General features: G+C 44.0%; 6 non-coding genes across 6 annotated transcripts; all 6 read left to right on the top strand.

Moving 5' to 3' along the window:
* Window positions 1-2,336: 2,336 nt before the first annotated feature.
* trnav-uac (transfer RNA valine (anticodon UAC)) lies at window positions 2,337-2,409 on the top strand. Its single transcript has one exon. It is a non-coding gene; the product is annotated as a tRNA-Val (tRNA).
* Window positions 2,410-5,816: 3,407 nt separating this feature from the next.
* On the top strand, window positions 5,817-5,889 carry trnav-uac (transfer RNA valine (anticodon UAC)). The gene has a single exon. It is a non-coding gene; the product is annotated as a tRNA-Val (tRNA).
* Window positions 5,890-9,289: 3,400 nt separating this feature from the next.
* trnav-uac (transfer RNA valine (anticodon UAC)) lies at window positions 9,290-9,362 on the top strand. Its single transcript has one exon. It is a non-coding gene; the product is annotated as a tRNA-Val (tRNA).
* Window positions 9,363-12,769: 3,407 nt separating this feature from the next.
* On the top strand, window positions 12,770-12,842 carry trnav-uac (transfer RNA valine (anticodon UAC)). Its single transcript has one exon. It is a non-coding gene; the product is annotated as a tRNA-Val (tRNA).
* Window positions 12,843-16,249: 3,407 nt separating this feature from the next.
* Window positions 16,250-16,322, top strand: trnav-uac (transfer RNA valine (anticodon UAC)). The gene has a single exon. It is a non-coding gene; the product is annotated as a tRNA-Val (tRNA).
* Window positions 16,323-19,730: 3,408 nt separating this feature from the next.
* Window positions 19,731-19,803, top strand: trnav-uac (transfer RNA valine (anticodon UAC)). The gene has a single exon. It is a non-coding gene; the product is annotated as a tRNA-Val (tRNA).
* The last annotated feature ends 2,635 nt before the right edge of the window (window positions 19,804-22,438 follow it).

The raw sequence follows: 22,438 nt of genomic DNA, 5'->3' as shown, positions 1-22,438 counted from the left end.
AACAATATGTTAATGGTGTGTTGAAAGACAAAGCATTATTACAGATAGGACTGTTAACGGATTGAAAATTGAACAGCAGCAAGTACAAACATGAAAACAAAACAGTGGGTAAGTAAACTGAACAAACTAAGATGAAATAAAATAAACATACAAAAAAATGTAAAAAATGTAAAAAAGAAAAATAACAAAAAGTGAAAGTAAAATGGGGGGCCCGTCATGATCTGAAATTATTGATCTCAATGTTCAGTCCGGCACGCTCTCGTGTGCAATGGTTAGCACCGCAGCCTCACAGCTCCAGCGACCCGGTTTCAATTCTGGGCACTGCCTATGTGGAGTTTGCAAGTTCTCCCTATGTCTGCGTGGGTTTTCTCCGGGTGCTCCGGTTTCCTCCCACAAGCCAAAAGACTTGCAGGTTGATAGGTAAATTGGCCATTATAAATTGTCACTGATATAGGTAGGTGGTAGGGAAATATAGGGACAGGTGGGGATGTTTGGTAGGAATATGGGATTAGTGTAGGATTAGTATAAATGGGTGGTTGATGTTCGGCACAGACTCGGTGGGCCGAAGGGCCTGTTTCAGTGCTGTATCTCTAATCTAATCTAATCTAAACTGTGTGGTGTTTGCAAGTTCTCCCTGTGTCTGCGTGGGATTCCTCCGGGTGCTCCGGTTTCCTCCCACATGCCAAAGACTTGCTGGTTGAGAGGTTAATTGGCCATTCCCAATTGCCCCTAGAAAAGGTAGGTGGTAGGGAAATATAGGGAAGGTGGGGATGTGGTAGGAATATGGAATTCGTGTAGGATTAGTATAAATGGGTGGTCGATGGTCGGCACAGACTCGGTGGGCCGAAGGGCCTGTTTCAGTGCTGCATCACGAAACTAAACTAATCGGTCAACGAGATGCTGTTTTTCGAGCTTGCGTTGTTGTTCACTGGAACACTGCAGCAAGCCCAGGATAGAGATGTAAGCATGAGAGCAGCGGGGAGTCTTGAAATGGCAAGCAACCAGAAGCTCAGGGTCCTGCTTGCTGACTGAGCGGACGTGTTCCGCAAAGCGATCACCCAGTCTGCGTTTGGTCTCCCCAATAAACATGAATATACATTAATTGGATGTAGGCGCCAGTATGTTGCAAAACGAGAAGAAAGAAAGGCACAAATGGCATTAACACTGACTTTACAAATGATTCACTGAAAAATCCTTTCATTTGCTGGAAAAGATGAATATTGTGCATCTGAAAATAGGCACCATGGGATTGTGTTGCATACTGACCTGTTTTCCTGTATTTGCCTGTCATCTATACAATTCAATTTGTGTTGGATATCGCTGAGAATCTCATTTCAAGATGCGGGCACAGATATTAATATAATCCTACTGAAAGTTTAATCCTGGAACAAATCCTGTGTGACGTGGATTGCAACGTTTGGAGGGCTGTGCAGCAAAGGTGAGGAAGACGGGAATGATGTGGTTGATGATTGCATGGAATGCATTGCAAACTTGGGTTACGTTGCTTGATTTCATTCTACACCTTGAAATTCAGAAGCAAGTGAGGCACCAGGTGAAAACCAACAGCTGTCTCTGTGGAAGCGGGGACATGGCTTCCTAATCTAACCATTTGAACTTGAAAACATTCTGCTGGATCTGAACTGCCCTGTATACCAAGGCCAATTTGTATACTTTATAAAGTGGAATGCCCAGAACTATGCAGAGCACTCCAGGTGGGGTCTAACCAGGACATTATATAGCTGTAGCGAAGCTTCGCCCCCATTATTTAACTGCCTCTGTTACGCATTCTACTGCTCGGGTAATCACATTGTATGTTGCAAATCAGCAAAATAAGGACGCATTTGATAAAAATAAAGAGTTTAAAAGCACAAATATGTGTCAGTGCAATCAGTAAATAATGAGAAATGAAATCCAGAACTTGGCAAGAATCCCAAGTGGATGTCTTGGAGTGGTTGGGGAAGGGAATCTTTGTCAATGATGGCACACTGTGCATTGACACTGCAGCAGCTGCTCCACCTCTTACAAACTTAGTTTCTTAAGTGAGAGTTGAGAAAAAAGGGAATTGGATAATTGCATGAAAGGAGAGGCAAACAAAAGCAGAGCGAAGGAAGTGGGCCCAACTGGCAAGTCTTTGAAAAAAGTGGCAATGGTACGATGGCCTGAATGGCCTGGCAATGTGTTGTGCACTGCTGAGCGTCCATTGCTGGGTCAATACCTCTGCAGCCTTGCAAAATGTCACAGTGGAATTGCATTTCAATGAAACAAGCACCACAAATAGATCTTGACTGTATAGTTTAACAATACTTGCAGCTTCCTCAGCACTGCAATCGTGTTGAGTTTCTGTAGTGTAGTGGTGATCACGTTTGTCTTACACGCAAAAGGTCCCCAGTTCGAAACTGGGCAGAAACATTTTCGAAACAAACCCAAACTTCTGACCACGATATATGCAATCATTGACGTTCCCCATTAACACAACACAATTTCTCAAAGTCCTATTTCTCTTGCACATTGTGTGCACAATGCCTTGCAATCGCTCCTCTTTCTAGTCGTGATGCTGCAGAAAGTTCCTCAAAACCTAGCACTTGCACTTCATTTGGCTCAGATTAGAATAGAAACCTGCAACACTAGCTTGCTAAGTCACAGCTGATCTGAGTCTCATTTCAGACGAGGCAAAAGCACATCAGCAATTCACTTTCGCCAGCTCCACATTCGTTGAGACAGGGGCACGCCGCAATATTTTAACCCGCACTGTCCAATTACTCGCTGCTAGCAGCAAGAGGGGTCTGCTGCCTCAATCAACAGGTTACTGGCCATCTCAGGGAGGTAAAATAGCACAACCCGGGCAAAATCTCCCCAGAAACCAAGCACAGGCTCAGCAAAACGTAGGCACATGATATCCGGGCCACTAAACCTCCGAGCAGCTCGAACAGAACACCCAAGTGACTGAAACTTTCTTTGAGTTGCAATGATGAATCTCCGGTGGAAACAAGTTTGGGGAAAATGCTCCTCCTGAACATTTCTTTTTGGGTAAAAGGGGCAAAAATCCTTTTCAATTTAACCACTGCTGCGGCAGATTCTTGGTGTCTTAAGCACCTTGAAAACGCAGCTCTTAACATGCAGCCGCAATTATGACAAGGGGTAAAGGTTCATGACACGCAGAGGGGAAAAAGTTATTTAAGTTATGACATTCGCTCACAGACCTATTAGCGTTTTGTTCAGTCAGTAACAGAGACATACCTGGGTTTATTGATGCAGATTAACATAACTATTCAGCGTCATGCAGAGCTCGAAGAGTACTTTGCCTCCCTTAAAGACGGACACAGCTGATTCTGTAACTGAAGCTAAGGAAACAGGCAGACGTGCCAAATTATCACTTTGTATTGTTCTTCATTCGGCGAGTAACAGGAAAACTAACAAGGTGGCGTTGAAAATGAGATGCACTGCGGCTCCGCTCAATATCAACCCGCTCCTTCATATTGAACTGAGGAAGAATATACATGAATAAAAGCAAAATACTGTGGATGCTGGAAATCTGAAATAAAAGCAAGAAATTCTGGAATTACTCAGCAGGTCTGGCAGCATCTGTGGAGAGAGAAGCAGAGTTAACATTTCGGCTCAGTGACCCTTCTTCAGAACTGGCAAATATTAGAAAAGTCAAAGGTTAGAAGCAAGTAAAGCGGGGGTGGAGCAAGAGATAACAAAGGAGAAGGTGCAGATTGGGCAAGGCCACAGAATAGCTGACCAGAAGGTCATGGAGCAAAGGCAAACAATATGTTAATGGTGTGTTGAAAGACAAAGCATTATTACAGATAGGACTGTTAACGGATTGAAAATTGAACAGCAGCAAGTACAAACATGAAAACAAAACAGTGGGTAAGTAAACTGAACAAACTAAGATGAAATAAAATAAACATACAAAAAAATGTAAAAAATGTAAAAAAGAAAAATAACAAAAAGTGAAAGTAAAATGGGGGGCCCGTCATGATCTGAAATTATTGATCTCAATGTTCAGTCCGGCACGCTCTCGTGTGCAATGGTTAGCACCGCAGCCTCACAGCTCCAGCGACCCGGTTTCAATTCTGGGCACTGCCTGTGTGGTGTTTGCAAGTTCTCCCTGTGTCTGCGTGGGATTCCTCCGGGTGCTCCGGTTTCCTCCCACATGCCAAAGACTTGCTGGTTGATAGGTTAATTGGCCATTCCCAATTGCCCCTAGTAAAGGTAGGTGGTAGGGAAATATAGGGAAGGTGGGGATGTGGTAGGAATATGGAATTCGTGTAGGATTAGTATAAATGGGTGGTCGATGGTCGGCACAGACTCGGTGGGCTGAAGGGCCTGTTTCAGTGCTGCATCACAAAACTAAACTAATCGGTCAACGAGATGCTGTTTTTCGAGCTTGCGTTGTTGTTCACTGGAACACTACAGCAATCCCAGGATAGAGATGTAAGCATGAGAGCAGCGGGGAGTCTTGAAATGGCAAGCAACCAGAAGCTCAGGGTCCTGCTTGCGGACTGAGCGGACGTGTTCCGCAAAGCGATCACCCAGTCTGCGTTTGGTCTCCCCAATAAACATGAATATACATTAATTGGATTTAGGCGCCAGTATGTTGCAAAACGAGAAGAAAGAAAGGCACAAATGGCATTAACACTGACTTTACAAATGATTCACTGAAAAATTCTTTCATTTGCTGGAAAAGATGAATATTGTGCATCTGAAAATAGGCACCATGGGATTGTGTTGCATACTGACCTGTTTTCCTGTATTTGCCTGTCATCTATACAATTCAATTTGTGTTGGATATCGCTGAGAATCTCATTTCAAGATGCGGGCACAGATATTAATATAATCCTACTGAAAGTTTAATCCTGGAACAAATCCTGTGTGACGTGGATTGCAACGTTTAGAGGGCTGTGCAGCTAAGGTGAGGAAGACGGGAATGATGTGGTTGATGATTGCATGGAATGCATTGCAAACTTGGGTTACGTTGCTTGATTTCATTCTACACCTTGAAATTCAGAAGCAAGTGAGGCACCAGGTGGAAACCAACAGCTGTCTCTGTGGAAGCGGGGACATGGCTTCCTAATCTAACCATTTGAACTCTGAAAACATTCTGCTGGATCTGAACTGCCCTGTATACCAAGGCCAATTTGTATACTTTATAAAGTGGAATGCCCAGAACTATGCAGAGCACTCCAGGTGGGGTCTAACCAGGACATTATATAGCTGTAGCGAAGCTTCGTCCCCATTAATTAACTGCCTCTGTTACGCATTCTACTGCTCGGGTAATCACATTGTATGTTGCGAATCAGCAAAATAAGGACGCATTTGATAAAAATAAAGAGTTTAAAAGCACAAATATGTGTCAGTGCAATCAGTAAATAATGAGAAATGAAATCCAGAACTTGGCAAGAATCCCAAGTGGATGTCTTGGAGTGGTTGGGGAAGGGAATCTTGTCAATGATGGCACACTGTGCATTGACACTGCAGCAGCTGCTGCACCTCTTCCAAACTTAGTTTCTTAAGTGAGAGTTTACAAAAAAGGGAATTGGATAATTGCATGAAAGGAGAGGCAAACAAAAGCAGAGCGAAGGAAGTGGGCCCAACTGGCAAGTCTTTGAAAAAAGTGGCAATGGTACGATGGCCTGAATGGCCTGGCAATGTGTTGTGCACTGCTGAGCGTCCATTGCTGGGTCAATACCTCTGCAGCCTTGCGAAATGTCACAGTGGAATTGCATTTCAATGAAACAAGCACCACAAATAGATCATGACTGTATAGTTTAACAATACTCGCAGCTTCCTCAGCACTGCAACCGTGCTGAGTTTCTGTAGTGTAGTGGTGATCACGTTTGTCTTACACGCAAAAGGTCCCCAGTTCGAAACTGGGCAGAAACATTTTCGAAACAAACCCAAACGTCTGACCACGATGGATGCAATCATTGACATTCCCCATGAACACAACACAATTTCTCAAAGTCCTATTTCTCTTGCACATTGTGTGCACAATGCCTTGCAATCGCTCCTCTTTCTTGTCCTGATGCTGCAGAAAGTTCCTCAAAACCTAGCACTTGCACTTCATTTGGCTCAGATTAGATTAGAAACCTGCAACACTAGCTTGCTAAGTCACAGCCGATCTAAGTCTCATTTCAGACGAGGCAAAAGCACATCAGCAATTCACTTTCGCCAGCTCCACATTCGTTGAGACAGGGGCACGCCGCAATATTTTAACCCGCACTGTCCAATTACTCGCTGCTAGCAGCAAGAGGGGTCTGCTGCCTCAATCAACAGGTTACTGGCCATCTCAGGGAGGTAAAATAGCACAACCCGGGCAAAATCTCCCCAGAAACCAAGCACAGGCTCAGCAAAACGTAGGCACATGATATCCGGGCCACTAAACCTCCGAGCAGCTCGAACAGAACACCCTGAAACTTTCTTTGAGTTGCAATGATGAATCTCCGGTGGAAACATGTTTGGGGAAAATGCTCCTCCTGAACATTTCTTTTTGGGTAAAAGGAGCAAAAATCCTTTTCAATTTAACCACTGCTGCGGCAGATTCTTGGTGTCTTAAGCACCTTGAAAACGCAGCTCTTAACATGCAGCCGCAATTATGACAAGGGGGAAAGGTTCATGACACGCAGAGGGGAAAAAGTTATTTAAGTTATGACATTCGCTCACAGACCTATTAGCGTTTTGTTCAGTCAGTAACAGAGACATACCTGGGTTTATTGATGCAGATTAACATAACTATTCAGCGTCACGCAGAGCTCGAACAGTACTTTGCCTCCCTTAAAGACGGACACAGCTGATTCTGTAACTGAAGCTAAGGAAACAGGCAGACGTGCCAAATTATCACTTTGTATTGTTCTTCATTCGGCGAGTAACAGGAAAACTAACAAGGTGGCGTTGAAAATGAGATGCACTGCGGCTCCGCTCAATATCAACCCGCTCCTTCATATTGAACTGAGGAAGAATATACATGAATAAAAGCAAAATACTGTGGATGCTGGAAATCTGAAATAAAAGCAAGAAATTCTGGAATTACTCAGCAGGTCTGGCAGCATCTGTGGAGAGAGAAGCAGAGTTAACATTTCGGCTCAGTGACCCTTCTTCAGAACTGGCAAATATTAGAAAAGTCAAAGGTTAGAAGCAAGTAAAGCGGGGGTGGAGCAAGAGATAACAAAGGAGAAGGTGCAGATTGGGCAAGGCCACAGAATAGCTGACCAGAAGGTCATGGAGCAAAGGCAAACAATATGTTAATGGTGTGTTGAAAGACAAAGCATTATTACAGATAGGACTGTTAACGGATTGAAAATTGAACAGCAGCAAGTACAAACATGAAAACAAAACAGTGGGTAAGTAAACTGAACAAACTAAGATGAAATAAAATAAACATACAAAAAAATGTAAAAAATGTAAAAAAGAAAAATAACAAAAAGTGAAAGTAAAATGGGGGGCCCGTCATGATCTGAAATTATTGATCTCAATGTTCATTCCGGCACGCTCTCGTGTGCAATGGTTAGCACCGCAGCCTCACAGCTCCAGCGACCCGGTTTCAATTCTGGGCACTGCCTGTGTGGTGTTTGCAAGTTCTCCCTGTGTCTGCGTGGGATTCCTCCGGGTGCTCCGGTTTCCTCCCACATGCCAAAGACTTGCTGGTTGATAGGTTAATTGGCCATTCCCAATTGCCCCGAGTAAAGGTAGGTGATAGGGAAATATAGGGAAGGTGGGGATGTGGTAGGAATATGGAATTCGTGTAGGATTAGTATAAATGGGTGGTCGATGGTCGGCACAGACTCGGTGGGCCGAAGGGCCTGTTTCAGTGCTGCATCACGAAACTAAACTAATCGGTCAACGAGATGCTGTTTTTCGAGCTTGCGTTGTTGTTCACTGGAACACTGCAGCAAGCCCAGGATAGAGATGTGAGCATGAGAGCAGCGGGGAGTCTTGAAATGGCAAGCAACCAGAAGCTCAGGGTCCTGCTTGCGGACTGAGCGGACGTGTTCCGCAAAGCGATCACCCAGTCTGCGTTTGGTCTCCCCAATAAACATGAATATACATTAATTGGATTTAGGCGCCAGTATGTTGCAAAACGAGAAGAAAGAAAGGCACAAATGGCATTAACACTGACTTTACAAATGATTCACTGAAAAATTCTTTCATTTGCTGGAAAAGATGAATATTGTGCATCTGAAAATAGGCACCATGGGATTGTGTTGCATACTGACCTGTTTTCCTGTATTTGCCTGTCATCTATACAATTCAATTTGTGTTGGATATCGCTGAGAATCTCATTTCAAGATGCGGGCACAGATATTAATATAATCCTACTGAAAGTTTAATCCTGGAACAAATCCTGTGTGACGTGGATTGCAACGTTTAGAGGGCTGTGCAGCTAAGGTGAGGAAGACGGGAATGATGTGGTTGATGATTGCATGGAATGCATTGCAAACTTGGGTTACGTTGCTTGATTTCATTCTACACCTTGAAATTCAGAAGCAAGTGAGGCACCAGGTGGAAACCAACAGCTGTCTCTGTGGAAGCGGGGACATGGCTTCCTAATCTAACCATTTGAACTCTGAAAACATTCTGCTGGATCTGAACTGCCCTGTATACCAAGGCCAATTTGTATACTTTATAAAGTGGAATGCCCAGAACTATGCAGAGCACTCCAGGTGGGGTCTAACCAGGACATTATATAGCTGTAGCGAAGCTTCGCCCCCATTAATTAACTGCCTCTGTTACGCATTCTACTGCTCGGGTAATCACATTGTATGTTGCAAATCAGCAAAATAAGGACGCATTTGATAAAAATAAAGAGTTTAAAAGCACAAATATGTGTCAGTGCAATCAGTAAATAATGAGAAATGAAATCCAGAACTTGGCAAGAATCCCAAGTGGATGTCTTGGACTGGTTGGGGAAGGGAATCTTGTCAATGATGGCACACTGTGCATTGACACTGCAGCAGCTGCTGCACCTCTTCCAAACTTAGTTTCTTAAGTGAGAGTTTACAAAAAAGGGAATTGGATAATTGCATGAAAGGAGAGGCAAACAAAAGCAGAGCGAAGGAAGTGGGCCCAACTGGCAAGTCTTTGAAAAAAGTGGCAATGGTACGATGGCCTGAATGGCCTGGCAATGTGTTGTGCACTGCTGAGCGTCCATTGCTGGGTCAATACCTCTGCAGCCTTGCGAAATGTCACAGTGGAATTGCATTTCAATGAAACAAGCACCACAAATAGATCTTGACTGTATAGTTTAACAATACTCGCAGCTTCCTCAGCACTGCAATCGTGCTGAGTTTCTGTAGTGTAGTGGTGATCACGTTTGTCTTACAAGCAAAAAGTCCCTAGTTCGAAACTGGGCAGAAACATTTTCGAAACAAACCCAAACGTCTGACCACGATGGATGCAATCATTGACATTCCCCATTAACACAACACAATTTCTCAAAGTCCTATTTCTCTTGCACATTGTGTGCACAATGCCTTGCAATCGCTCCTCTTTCTTGTCCTGATGCTGCAGAAAGTTCCTCAAAACCTAGCACTTGCACTTCATTTGGCTCAGATTAGATTAGAAACCTGCAACACTAGCTTGCTAAGTCACAGCTGATCTAAGTCTCATTTCAGACGAGGCAAAAGCACATCAGCAATTCACTTTCGCCAGCTCCACATTCGTTGAGACAGGGGCACGCCGCAATATTTTAACCCGCACTGTCCAATTACTCGCTGCTAGCAGCAAGAGGGGTCTGCTGCCTCAATCAACAGGTTACTGGCCATCTCAGGGAGGTAAAATAGCACAACCCGGGCAAAATCTCCCCAGAAACCAAGCACAGGCTCAGCAAAACGTAGGCACATGATATCCGGGCCACTAAACCTCCGAGCAGCTCGAACAGAACACCCAAGTGACTGAAACTTTCTTTGAGTTGCAATGATGAATCTCCGGTGGAAACAAGTTTGGGGAAAATGCTCCTCCTGAACATTTCTTTTTGGGTAAAAGGAGCAAAAATCCTTTTCAATTTAACCACTGCTGCGGCAGATTCTTGGTGTCTTAAGCACCTTGAAAACGCAGCTCTTAACATGCAGCCGCAATTATGACAAGGGGTAAAGGTTCATGACACGCAGAGGGGAAAAAGTTATTTAAGTTATGACATTCGCTCACAGACCTATTAGCGTTTTGTTCAGTCAGTAACAGAGACATACCTGGGTTTATTGATGCAGATTAACATAACTATTCAGCGTCACGCAGAGCTCGAAGAGTACTTTGCCTCCCTTAAAGACGGACACAGCTGATTCTGTAACTGAAGCTAAGGAAACAGGCAGACGTGCCAAATTATCACTTTGTATTGTTCTTCATTCGGCGAGTAACAGGAAAACTAACAAGGTGGCGTTGAAAATGAGATGCACTGCGGCTCCGCTCAATATCAACCCGCTCCTTCATATTGAACTGAGGAAGAATATACATGAATAAAAGCAAAATACTGTGGATGCTGGAAATCTGAAATAAAAGCAAGAAATTCTGGAATTACTCAGCAGGTCTGGCAGCATCTGTGGAGAGAGAAGCAGAGTTAACATTTCGGCTCAGTGACCCTTCTTCAGAACTGGCAAATATTAGAAAAGTCAAAGGTTAGAAGCAAGTAAAGCGGGGGTGGAGCAAGAGATAACAAAGGAGAAGGTGCAGATTGGGCAAGGCCACAGAATAGCTGACCAGAAGGTCATGGAGCAAAGGCAAACAATATGTTAATGGTGTGTTGAAAGACAAAGCATTATTACAGATAGGACTGTTAACGGATTGAAAATTGAACAGCAGCAAGTACAAACATGAAAACAAAACAGTGGGTAAGTAAACTGAACAAACGAAGATGAAATAAAATAAACATACAAAAAAATGTAAAAAATGTAAAAAAGAAAAATAACAAAAAGTGAAAGTAAAATGGGGGGCCCGTCATGATCTGAAATTATTGAACTCAATGTTCAGTCCGGCACGCTCTCGTGTGCAATGGTTAGCACCGCAGCCTCACAGCTCCAGCGACCCGGTTTCAATTCTGGGCACTGCCTGTGTGGTGTTTGCAAGTTCTCCCTGTGTCTGCGTGGGATTCCTCCGGGTGCTCCGGTTTCCTCCCACATGCCAAAGACTTGCTGGTTGATAGGTTAATTGGCCATTCCCAATTGCCCCTAGTAAAGGTAGGTGATAGGGAAATATAGGGAAGGTGGGGATGTGGTAGGAATATGGAATTCGTGTAGGATTAGTATAAATGGGTGGTCGATGGTCGGCACAGACTCGGTGGGCCGAAGGGCCTGTTTCAGTGCTGCATCACGAAACTAAACTAATCGGTCAACGAGATGCTGTTTTTCGAGCTTGCGTTGTTGTTCACTGGAACACTGCAGCAAGCCCAGGATAGAGATGTAAGCATGAGAGCAGCGGGGAGTCTTGAAATGGCAAGCAACCAGAAGCTCAGGGTCCTGCTTGCGGACTGAGCGGACGTGTTCCGCAAAGCGATCACCCAGTCTGCGTTTGGTCTCCCCAATAAACATGAATATACATTAATTGGATTTAGGCGCCAGTATGTTGCAAAACGAGAAGAAAGAAAGGCACAAATGGCATTAACACTGACTTTACAAATGATTCACTGAAAAATTCTTTCATTTGCTGGAAAAGATGAATATTGTGCATCTGAAAATGGGCACCATGGGATTGTGTTGCATACTGACCTGTTTTCCTGTATTTGCCTGTCATCTATACAACTCAATTTGTGTTGGATATCGCTGAGAATCTCATTTCAAGATGCGGGCACAGATATTAATATAATCCTACTGAAAGTTTAATCCTGGAACAAATCCTGTGTGACGTGGATTGCAACGTTTAGAGGGCTGTGCAGCTAAGGTGAGGAAGACGGGAATGATGTGGTTGATGATTGCATGGAATGCATTGCAAACTTGGGTTACGTTGCTTGATTTCATTCTACACCTTGAAATTCAGAAGCAAGTGAGGCACCAGGTGGAAACCAACAGCTGTCTCTGTGGAAGCGGGGACATGGCTTCCTAATCTAACCATTTGAACTCTGAAAACATTCTGCTGGATCTGAACTGCCCTGTATACCAAGGCCAATTTGTATACTTTATAAAGTGGAATGCCCAGAACTATGCAGAGCACTCCAGGTGGGGTCTAACCAGGACATTATATAGCTGTAGCGAAGCTTCGCCCCCATTAATTAACTGCCTCTGTTACGCATTCTACTGCTCGGGTAATCACATTGTATGTTGCAAATCAGCAAAATAAGGACGCATTTGATAAAAATAAAGAGTTTAAAAGCACAAATATGTGTCAGTGCAATCAGTAAATAATGAGAAATGAAATCCAGAACTTGGCAAGAATCCCAAGTGGATGTCTTGGACTGGTTGGGGAAGGGAATCTTGTCAATGATGGCACACTGTGCATTGACACTGCAGCAGCTGCTGCACCTCTTCCAAACTTAGTTTCTTAAGTGAGAGTTTACAAAAAAGGGAATTGGATAATTGCATGAAAGGAGAGGCAAACAAAAGCAGAGCGAAGGAAGTGGGCCCAACTGGCAAGTCTTTGAAAAAAGTGGCAATGGTACGATGGCCTGAATGGCCTGGCAATGTGTTGTGCACTGCTGAGCGTCCATTGCTGGGTCAATACCTCTGCAGCCTTGCGAAATGTCACAGTGGAATTGCATTTCAATGAAACAAGCACCACAAATAGATCTTGACTGTATAGTTTAACAATACTCGCAGCTTCCTCAGCACTGCAATCGTGCTGAGTTTCTGTAGTGTAGTGGTGATCACGTTTGTCTTACAAGCAAAAAGTCCCTAGTTCGAAACTGGGCAGAAACATTTTCGAAACAAACCCAAACGTCTGACCACGATGGATGCAATCATTGACATTCCCCATTAACACAACACAATTTCTCAAAGTCCTATTTCTCTTGCACATTGTGTGCACAATGCCTTGCAATCGCTCCTCTTTCTTGTCCTGATGCTGCAGAAAGTTCCTCAAAACCTAGCACTTGCACTTCATTTGGCTCAGATTAGATTAGAAACCTACAACACTAGCTTGCTAAGTCACAGCTGATCTAAGTCTCATTTCAGACGAGGCAAAAGCACATCAGCAATTCACTTTCGCCAGCTCCACATTCGTTGAGACAGGGGCACGCCGCAATATTTTAACCCGCACTGTCCAATTACTCGCTGCTAGCAGCAAGAGGGGTCTGCTGCCTCAATCAACAGGTTACTGGCCATCTCAGGGAGGTAAAATAGCACAACCCGGGCAAAATCTCCCCAGAAACCAAGCACAGGCTCAGCAAAACGTAGGCACATGATATCCGGGCCACTAAACCTCCGAGCAGCTCGAACAGAACACCCAAGTGACTGAAACTTTCTTTGAGTTGCAATGATGAATCTCCGGTGGAAACAAGTTTGGGGAAAATGCTCCTCCTGAACATTTCTTTTTGGGTAAAAGGAGCAAAAATCCTTTTCAATTTAACCACTGCTGCGGCAGATTCTTGGTGTCTTAAGCACCTTGAAAACGCAGCTCTTAACATGCAGCCGCAATTATGACAAGGGGTAAAGGTTCATGACACGCAGAGGGGAAAAAGTTATTTAAGTTATGACATTCGCTCACAGACCTATTAGCGTTTTGTTCAGTCAGTAACAGAGACATACCTGGGTTTATTGATGCAGATTAACATAACTATTCAGCGTCACGCAGAGCTCGAAGAGTACTTTGCCTCCCTTAAAGACGGACACAGCTGATTCTGTAACTGAAGCTAAGGAAACAGGCAGACGTGCCAAATTATCACTTTGTATTGTTCTTCATTCGGCGAGTAACAGGAAAACTAACAAGGTGGCGTTGAAAATGAGATGCACTGCGGCTCCGCTCAATATCAACCCGCTCCTTCATATTGAACTGAGGAAGAATATACATGAATAAAAGCAAAATACTGTGGATGCTGGAAATCTGAAATAAAAGCAAGAAATTCTGGAATTACTCAGCAGGTCTGGCAGCATCTGTGGAGAGAGAAGCAGAGTTAACATTTCGGCTCAGTGACCCTTCTTCAGAACTGGCAAATATTAGAAAAGTCAAAGGTTAGAAGCAAGTAAAGCGGGGGTGGAGCAAGAGATAACAAAGGAGAAGGTGCAGATTGGGCAAGGCCACAGAATAGCTGACCAGAAGGTCATGGAGCAAAGGCAAACAATATGTTAATGGTGTGTTGAAAGACAAAGCATTATTACAGATAGGACTGTTAACGGATTGAAAATTGAACAGCAGCAAGTACAAACATGAAAACAAAACAGTGGGTAAGTAAACTGAACAAACGAAGATGAAATAAAATAAACATACAAAAAAATGTAAAAAATGTAAAAAAGAAAAATAACAAAAAGTGAAAGTAAAATGGGGGGCCCGTCATGATCTGAAATTATTGAACTCAATGTTCAGTCCGGCACGCTCTCGTGTGCAATGGTTAGCACCGCAGCCTCACAGCTCCAGCGACCCGGTTTCAATTCTGGGCACTGCCTGTGTGGTGTTTGCAAGTTCTCCCTGTGTCTGCGTGGGATTCCTCCGGGTGCTCCGGTTTCCTCCCACATGCCAAAGACTTGCTGGTTGATAGGTTAATTGGCCATTCCCAATTGCCCCTAGTAAAGGTAGGTGATAGGGAAATATAGGGAAGGTGGGGATGTGGTAGGAATATGGAATTCGTGTAGGATTAGTATAAATGGGTGGTCGATGGTCGGCACAGACTCGGTGGGCCGAAGGGCCTGTTTCAGTGCTGCATCACGAAACTAAACTAATCGGTCAACGAGATGCTGTTTTTCGAGCTTGCGTTGTTGTTCACTGGAACACTGCAGCAAGCCCAGGATAGAGATGTAAGCATGAGAGCAGCGGGGAGTCTTGAAATGGCAAGCAACCAGAAGCTCAGGGTCCTGCTTGCGGACTGAGCGGACGTGTTCCGCAAAGCGATCACCCAGTCTGCGTTTGGTCTCCCCAATAAACATGAATATACATTAATTGGATTTAGGCGCCAGTATGTTGCAAAACGAGAAGAAAGAAAGGCACAAATGGCATTAACACTGACTTTACAAATGATTCACTGAAAAATTCTTTCATTTGCTGGAAAAGATGAATATTGTGCATCTGAAAATGGGCACCATGGGATTGTGTTGCATACTGACCTGTTTTCCTGTATTTGCCTGTCATCTATACAACTCAATTTGTGTTGGATATCGCTGAGAATCTCATTTCAAGATGCGGGCACAGATATTAATATAATCCTACTGAAAGTTTAATCCTGGAACAAATCCTGTGTGACGTGGATTGCAACGTTTAGAGGGCTGTGCAGCTAAGGTGAGGAAGACGGGAATGATGTGGTTGATGATTGCATGGAATGCATTGCAAACTTGGGTTACGTTGCTTGATTTCATTCTACACCTTGAAATTCAGAAGCAAGTGAGGCACCAGGTGGAAACCAACAGCTGTCTCTGTGGAAGCGGGGACATGGCTTCCTAATCTAACCATTTGAACTCTGAAAACATTCTGCTGGATCTGAACTGCCCTGTATACCAAGGCCAATTTGTATACTTTATAAAGTGGAATGCCCAGAACTATGCAGAGCACTCCAGGTGGGGTCTAACCAGGACATTATATAGCTGTAGCGAAGCTTCGCCCCCATTATTTAACTGCCTCTGTTACGCATTCTACTGCTCGGGTAATCACATTGTATGTTGCAAATCAGCAAAATAAGGACGCATTTGATAAAAATAAAGAGTTTAAAAGCACAAATATGTGTCAGTGCAATCAGTAAATAATGAGAAATGAAATCCAGAACTTGGCAAGAATCCCAAGTGGATGTCTTGGAGTGGTTGGGGAAGGGAATCTTGTCAATGATGGCACACTGTGCATTGACACTGCAGCAGCTGCTGCACCTCTTCCAAACTTAGTTTCTTAAGTGAGAGTTTACAAAAAAGGGAATTGGATAATTGCATGAAAGGAGAGGCAAACAAAAGCAGAGCGAAGGAAGTGGGCCCAACTGGCAAGTCTTTGAAAAAAGTGGCAATGGTACGATGGCCTGAATGGCCTGGCAATGTGTTGTGCACTGCTGAGCGTCCATTGCTGGGTCAATACCTCTGCAGCCTTGCGAAATGTCACAGTGGAATTGCATTTCAATGAAACAAGCACCACAAAAAGATCATGACTGTATAGTTTAACAATACTCGCAGCTTCCTCAGCACTGCAGCCGTGTTGAGTTTCTGTAGTGTAGTGGTGATCACGTTTGTCTTACACGCAAAAGGTCCCCAGTTCGAAACTGGGCAGAAACATTTTCGAAACAAACCCAAACGTCTGACCACGATGGATGCAATCATTGACATTCCCCATTAACACAACACAATTTCTCAAAGTCCTATTTCTCTTGCACATTGTGTGCACAATGCCTTGCAATCGCTCCTCTTTCTTGTCCTGATGCTGCAGAAAGTTCCTCAAAACCTAGCACTTGCACTTCATTTGGCTCAGATTAGATTAGAAACCTACAACACTAGCTTGCTAAGTCACAGCTGATCTAAGTCTCATTTCAGACGAGGCAAAAGCACATCAGCAATTCACTTTCGCCAGCTCCACATTCGTTGAGACAGGGGCACGCCGCAATATTTTAACCCGCACTGTCCAATTACTCGCTGCTAGCAGCAAGAGGGGTCTGCTGCCTCAATCAACAGGTTACTGGCCATCTCAGGGAGGTAAAATAGCACAACCCGGGCAAAATCCCCCCAGAAACCAAGCACAGGCTCAGCAAAACGTAGGCACATGATATCCGGGCCACTAAACCTCCGAGCAGCTCGAACAGAACACCCAAGTGACTGAAACTTTCTTTGAGTTGCAATGATGAATCTCCGGTGGAAACAAGTTTGGGGAAAATGCTCCTCCTGAACATTTCTTTTTGGGTAAAAGGGGCAAAAATCCTTTTCAATTTAACCACTGCTGCAGCAGATTCTTGGTGTCTTAAGCACCTTGACAACGCAGCTCTGAACATGCAGCCGCAATTATGACAAGGGGTAAAGGTTCATGACACGCAGAGGGGAAAAAGTTATTTAATTTATGACATTCGCTCACAGACCTATTAGCGTTTTGTTCAGTCAGTAACAGAGACATACCTGGGTTTATTGATGCAGATTAACATAACTATTCAGCGTCACGCAGAGCCGCGAAGAGTACTTTGCCTCCCTTAAAGACGGACACAGCTGATTCTGTAACTGAAGCTAAGGAAACAGGCAGACGTGCCAAATTATCACTTTGTATTGTTCTTCATTCGGCGAGTAACAGGAAAACTAACAAGGTGGCGTTGAAAATGAGATGCACTGCGGCTCCGCTCAATATCAACCCGCTCCTTCATATTGAACTGAGGAAGAATATACATGAATAAAAGCAAAATACTGTGGATGCTGGAAATCTGAAATAAAAGCAAGAAATTCTGGAATTACTCAGCAGGTCTGGCAGCATCTGTGGAGAGAGAAGCAGAGTTAACATTTCGGCTCAGTGACCCTTCTTCAGAACTGGCAAATATTAGAAAAGTCAAAGGTTAGAAGCAAGTAAAGCGGGGGTGGAGCAAGAGATAACAAAGGAGAAGGTGCAGATTGGGCAAGGCCACAGAATAGCTGACCAGAAGGTCATGGAGCAAAGGCAAACAATATGTTAATGGTGTGTTGAAAGACAAAGCATTATTACAGATAGGACTGTTAACGGATTGAAAATTGAACAGCAGCAAGTACAAACATGAAAACAAAACAGTGGGTAAGTAAACTGAACAAACGAAGATGAAATAAAATAAACATACAAAAAAATGTAAAAAATGTAAAAAAGAAAAATAACAAAAAGTGAAAGTAAAATGGGGGGCCCGTCATGATCTGAAATTATTGATCTCAATGTTCAGTCCGGCACGCTCTCGTGTGCAATGGTTAGCACCGCAGCCTCACAGCTCCAGCGACCCGGTTTCAATTCTGGGCACTGCCTGTGTGGTGTTTGCAAGTTCTCCCTGTGTCTGCGTGGGATTCCTCCGGGTGCTCCGGTTTCCTCCCACATGCCAAAGACTTGCTGGTTGATAGGTTAATTGGCCATTCCCAATTGCCCCTAGTAAAGGTAGGTGGTAGGGAAATATAGGGAAGGTGGGGATGTGGTAGGAATATGGAATTCGTGTAGGATTAGTATAAATGGGTGGTCGATGGTCGGCACAGACTCGGTGGGCTGAAGGGCCTGTTTCAGTGCTGCATCACAAAACTAAACTAATCGGTCAACGAGATGCTGTTTTTCGAGCTTGCGTTGTTGTTCACTGGAACACTACAGCAATCCCAGGATAGAGATGTAAGCATGAGAGCAGCGGGGAGTCTTGAAATGGCAAGCAACCAGAAGCTCAGGGTCCTGCTTGCGGACTGAGCGGACGTGTTCCGCAAAGCGATCACCCAGTCTGCGTTTGGTCTCCCCAATAAACATGAATATACATTAATTGGATTTAGGCGCCAGTATGTTGCAAAACGAGAAGAAAGAAAGGCACAAATGGCATTAACACTGACTTTACAAATGATTCACTGAAAAATTCTTTCATTTGCTGGAAAAGATGAATATTGTGCATCTGAAAATAGGCACCATGGGATTGTGTTGCATACTGACCTGTTTTCCTGTATTTGCCTGTCATCTATACAATTCAATTTGTGTTGGATATCGCTGAGAATCTCATTTCAAGATGCGGGCACAGATATTAATATAATCCTACTGAAAGTTTAATCCTGGAACAAATCCTGTGTGACGTGGATTGCAACGTTTAGAGGGCTGTGCAGCTAAGGTGAGGAAGACGGGAATGATGTGGTTGATGATTGCATGGAATGCATTGCAAACTTGGGTTACGTTGCTTGATTTCATTCTACACCTTGAAATTCAGAAGCAAGTGAGGCACCAGGTGGAAACCAACAGCTGTCTCTGTGGAAGCGGGGACATGGCTTCCTAATCTAACCATTTGAACTCTGAAAACATTCTGCTGGATCTGAACTGCCCTGTATACCAAGGCCAATTTGTATACTTTATAAAGTGGAATGCCCAGAACTATGCAGAGCACTCCAGGTGGGGTCTAACCAGGACATTATATAGCTGTAGCGAAGCTTCGCCCCCATTATTTAACTGCCTCTGTTACGCATTCTACTGCTCGGGTTGTAACATTGTATGTTGCAAATCAGCAAAATAAGGACGCATTTGATAAAAATAAAGAGTTTAAAAGCACAAATATGTGTCAGTGCAATCAGTAAATAATGAGAAATGAAATCCAGAACTTGGCAAGAATCCCAAGTGGATGTCTTGGAGTGGTTGGGGAAGGGAATCTTGTCAATGATGGCACACTGTGCATTGACACTGCAGCAGCTGCTGCACCTCTTCCAAACTTAGTTTCTTAAGTGAGAGTTTACAAAAAAGGGAATTGGATAATTGCATGAAAGGAGAGGCAAACAAAAGCAGAGCGAAGGAAGTGGGCCCAACTGGCAAGTCTTTGAAAAAAGTGGCAATGGTACGATGGCCTGAATGGCCTGGCAATGTGTTGTGCACTGCTGAGCGTCCATTGCTGGGTCAATACCTCTGCAGCCTTGCGAAATGTCACAGTGGAATTGCATTTCAATGAAACAAGCACCACAAATAGATCATGACTGTATAGTTTAACAATACTCGCAGCTTCCTCAGCACTGCAACCGTGCTGAGTTTCTGTAGTGTAGTGGTGATCACGTTTGTCTTACACGCAAAAGGTCCCCAGTTCGAAACTGGGCAGAAACATTTTCGAAACAAACCCAAACGTCTGACCACGATGGATGCAATCATTGACATTCCCCATGAACACAACACAATTTCTCAAAGTCCTATTTCTCTTGCACATTGTGTGCACAATGCCTTGCAATCGCTCCTCTTTCTTGTCCTGATGCTGCAGAAAGTTCCTCAAAACCTAGCACTTGCACTTCATTTGGCTCAGATTAGATTAGAAACCTGCAACACTAGCTTGCTAAGTCACAGCCGATCTAAGTCTCATTTCAGACGAGGCAAAAGCACATCAGCAATTCACTTTCGCCAGCTCCACATTCGTTGAGACAGGGGCACGCCGCAATATTTTAACCCGCACTGTCCAATTACTCGCTGCTAGCAGCAAGAGGGGTCTGCTGCCTCAATCAACAGGTTACTGGCCATCTCAGGGAGGTAAAATAGCACAACCCGGGCAAAATCTCCCCAGAAACCAAGCACAGGCTCAGCAAAACGTAGGCACATGATATCCGGGCCACTAAACCTCCGAGCAGCTCGAACAGAACACCCTGAAACTTTCTTTGAGTTGCAATGATGAATCTCCGGTGGAAACATGTTTGGGGAAAATGCTCCTCCTGAACATTTCTTTTTGGGTAAAAGGAGCAAAAATCCTTTTCAATTTAACCACTGCTGCGGCAGATTCTTGGTGTCTTAAGCACCTTGAAAACGCAGCTCTTAACATGCAGCCGCAATTATGACAAGGGGGAAAGGTTCATGACACGCAGAGGGGAAAAAGTTATTTAAGTTATGACATTCGCTCACAGACCTATTAGCGTTTTGTTCAGTCAGTAACAGAGACATACCTGGGTTTATTGATGCAGATTAACATAACTATTCAGCGTCACGCAGAGCTCGAAGAGTACTTTGCCTCCCTTAAAGACGGACACAGCTGATTCTGTAACTGAAGCTAAGGAAACAGGCAGACGTGCCAAATTATCACTTTGTATTGTTCTTCATTCGGCGAGTAACAGGAAAACTAACAAGGTGGCGTTGAAAATGAGATGCACTGCGGCTCCGCTCAATATCAACCCGCTCCTTCATATTGAACTGAGGAAGAATATACATGAATAAAAGCAAAATACTGTGGATGCTGGAAATCTGAAATAAAAGCAAGAAATTCTGGAATTACTCAGCAGGTCTGGCAGCATCTGTGGAGAGAGAAGCAGAGTTAACATTTCGGCTCAGTGACCCTTCTTCAGAACTGGCAAATATTAGAAAAGTCAAAGGTTAGAAGCAAGTAAAGCGGGGGTGGAGCAAGAGATAACAAAGGAGAAGGTGCAGATTGGGCAAGGCCACAGAATAGCTGACCAGAAGGTCATGGAGCAAAGGCAAACAATATGTTAATGGTGTGTTGAAAGACAAAGCATTATTACAGATAGGACTGTTAACGGATTGAAAATTGAACAGCAGCAAGTACAAACATGAAAACAAAACAGTGGGTAAGTAAACTGAACAAACTAAGATGAAATAAAATAAACATACAAAAAAATGTAAAAAATGTAAAAAAGAAAAATAACAAAAAGTGAAAGTAAAATGGGGGGCCCGTCATGATCTGAAATTATTGATCTCAATGTTCATTCCGGCACGCTCTCGTGTGCAATGGTTAGCACCGCAGCCTCACAGCTCCAGCGACCCGGTTTCAATTCTGGGCACTGCCTGTGTGGTGTTTGCAAGTTCTCCCTGTGTCTGCGTGGGATTCCTCCGGGTGCTCCGGTTTCCTCCCACATGCCAAAGACTTGCTGGTTGATAGGTTAATTGGCCATTCCCAATTGCCCCGAGTAAAGGTAGGTGATAGGGAAATATAGGGAAGGTGGGGATGTGGTAGGAATATGGAATTCGTGTAGGATTAGTATAAATGGGTGGTCGATGGTCGGCACAGACTCGGTGGGCCGAAGGGCCTGTTTCAGTGCTGCATCACGAAACTAAACTAATCGGTCAACGAGATGCTGTTTTTCGAGCTTGCGTTGTTGTTCACTGGAACACTGCAGCAAGCCCAGGATAGAGATGTGAGCATGAGAGCAGCGGGGAGTCTTGAAATGGCAAGCAACCAGAAGCTCAGGGTCCTGCTTGCGGACTGAGCGGACGTGTTCCGCAAAGCGATCACCCAGTCTGCGTTTGGTCTCCCCAATAAACATGAATATACATTAATTGGATTTAGGCGCCAGTATGTTGCAAAACGAGAAGAAAGAAAGGCACAAATGGCATTAACACTGACTTTACAAATGATTCACTGAAAAATTCTTTCATTTGCTGGAAAAGATGAATATTGTGCATCTGAAAATAGGCACCATGGGATTGTGTTGCATACTGACCTGTTTTCCTGTATTTGCCTGTCATCTATACAATTCAATTTGTGTTGGATATCGCTGAGAATCTCATTTCAAGATGCGGGCACAGATATTAATATAATCCTACTGAAAGTTTAATCCTGGAACAAATCCTGTGTGACGTGGATTGCAACGTTTAGAGGGCTGTGCAGCTAAGGTGAGGAAGACGGGAATGATGTGGTTGATGATTGCATGGAATGCATTGCAAACTTGGGTTACGTTGCTTGATTTCATTCTACACCTTGAAATTCAGAAGCAAGTGAGGCACCAGGTGGAAACCAACAGCTGTC

This window comes from Heterodontus francisci, chromosome 22 (genome assembly GCF_036365525.1).
Source record: "Heterodontus francisci isolate sHetFra1 chromosome 22, sHetFra1.hap1, whole genome shotgun sequence".
In the NCBI taxonomy this organism is placed as follows: Eukaryota; Metazoa; Chordata; class Chondrichthyes; order Heterodontiformes; family Heterodontidae; genus Heterodontus; species Heterodontus francisci.
This window is presented reverse-complemented; position numbering and strand designations above follow the sequence as displayed.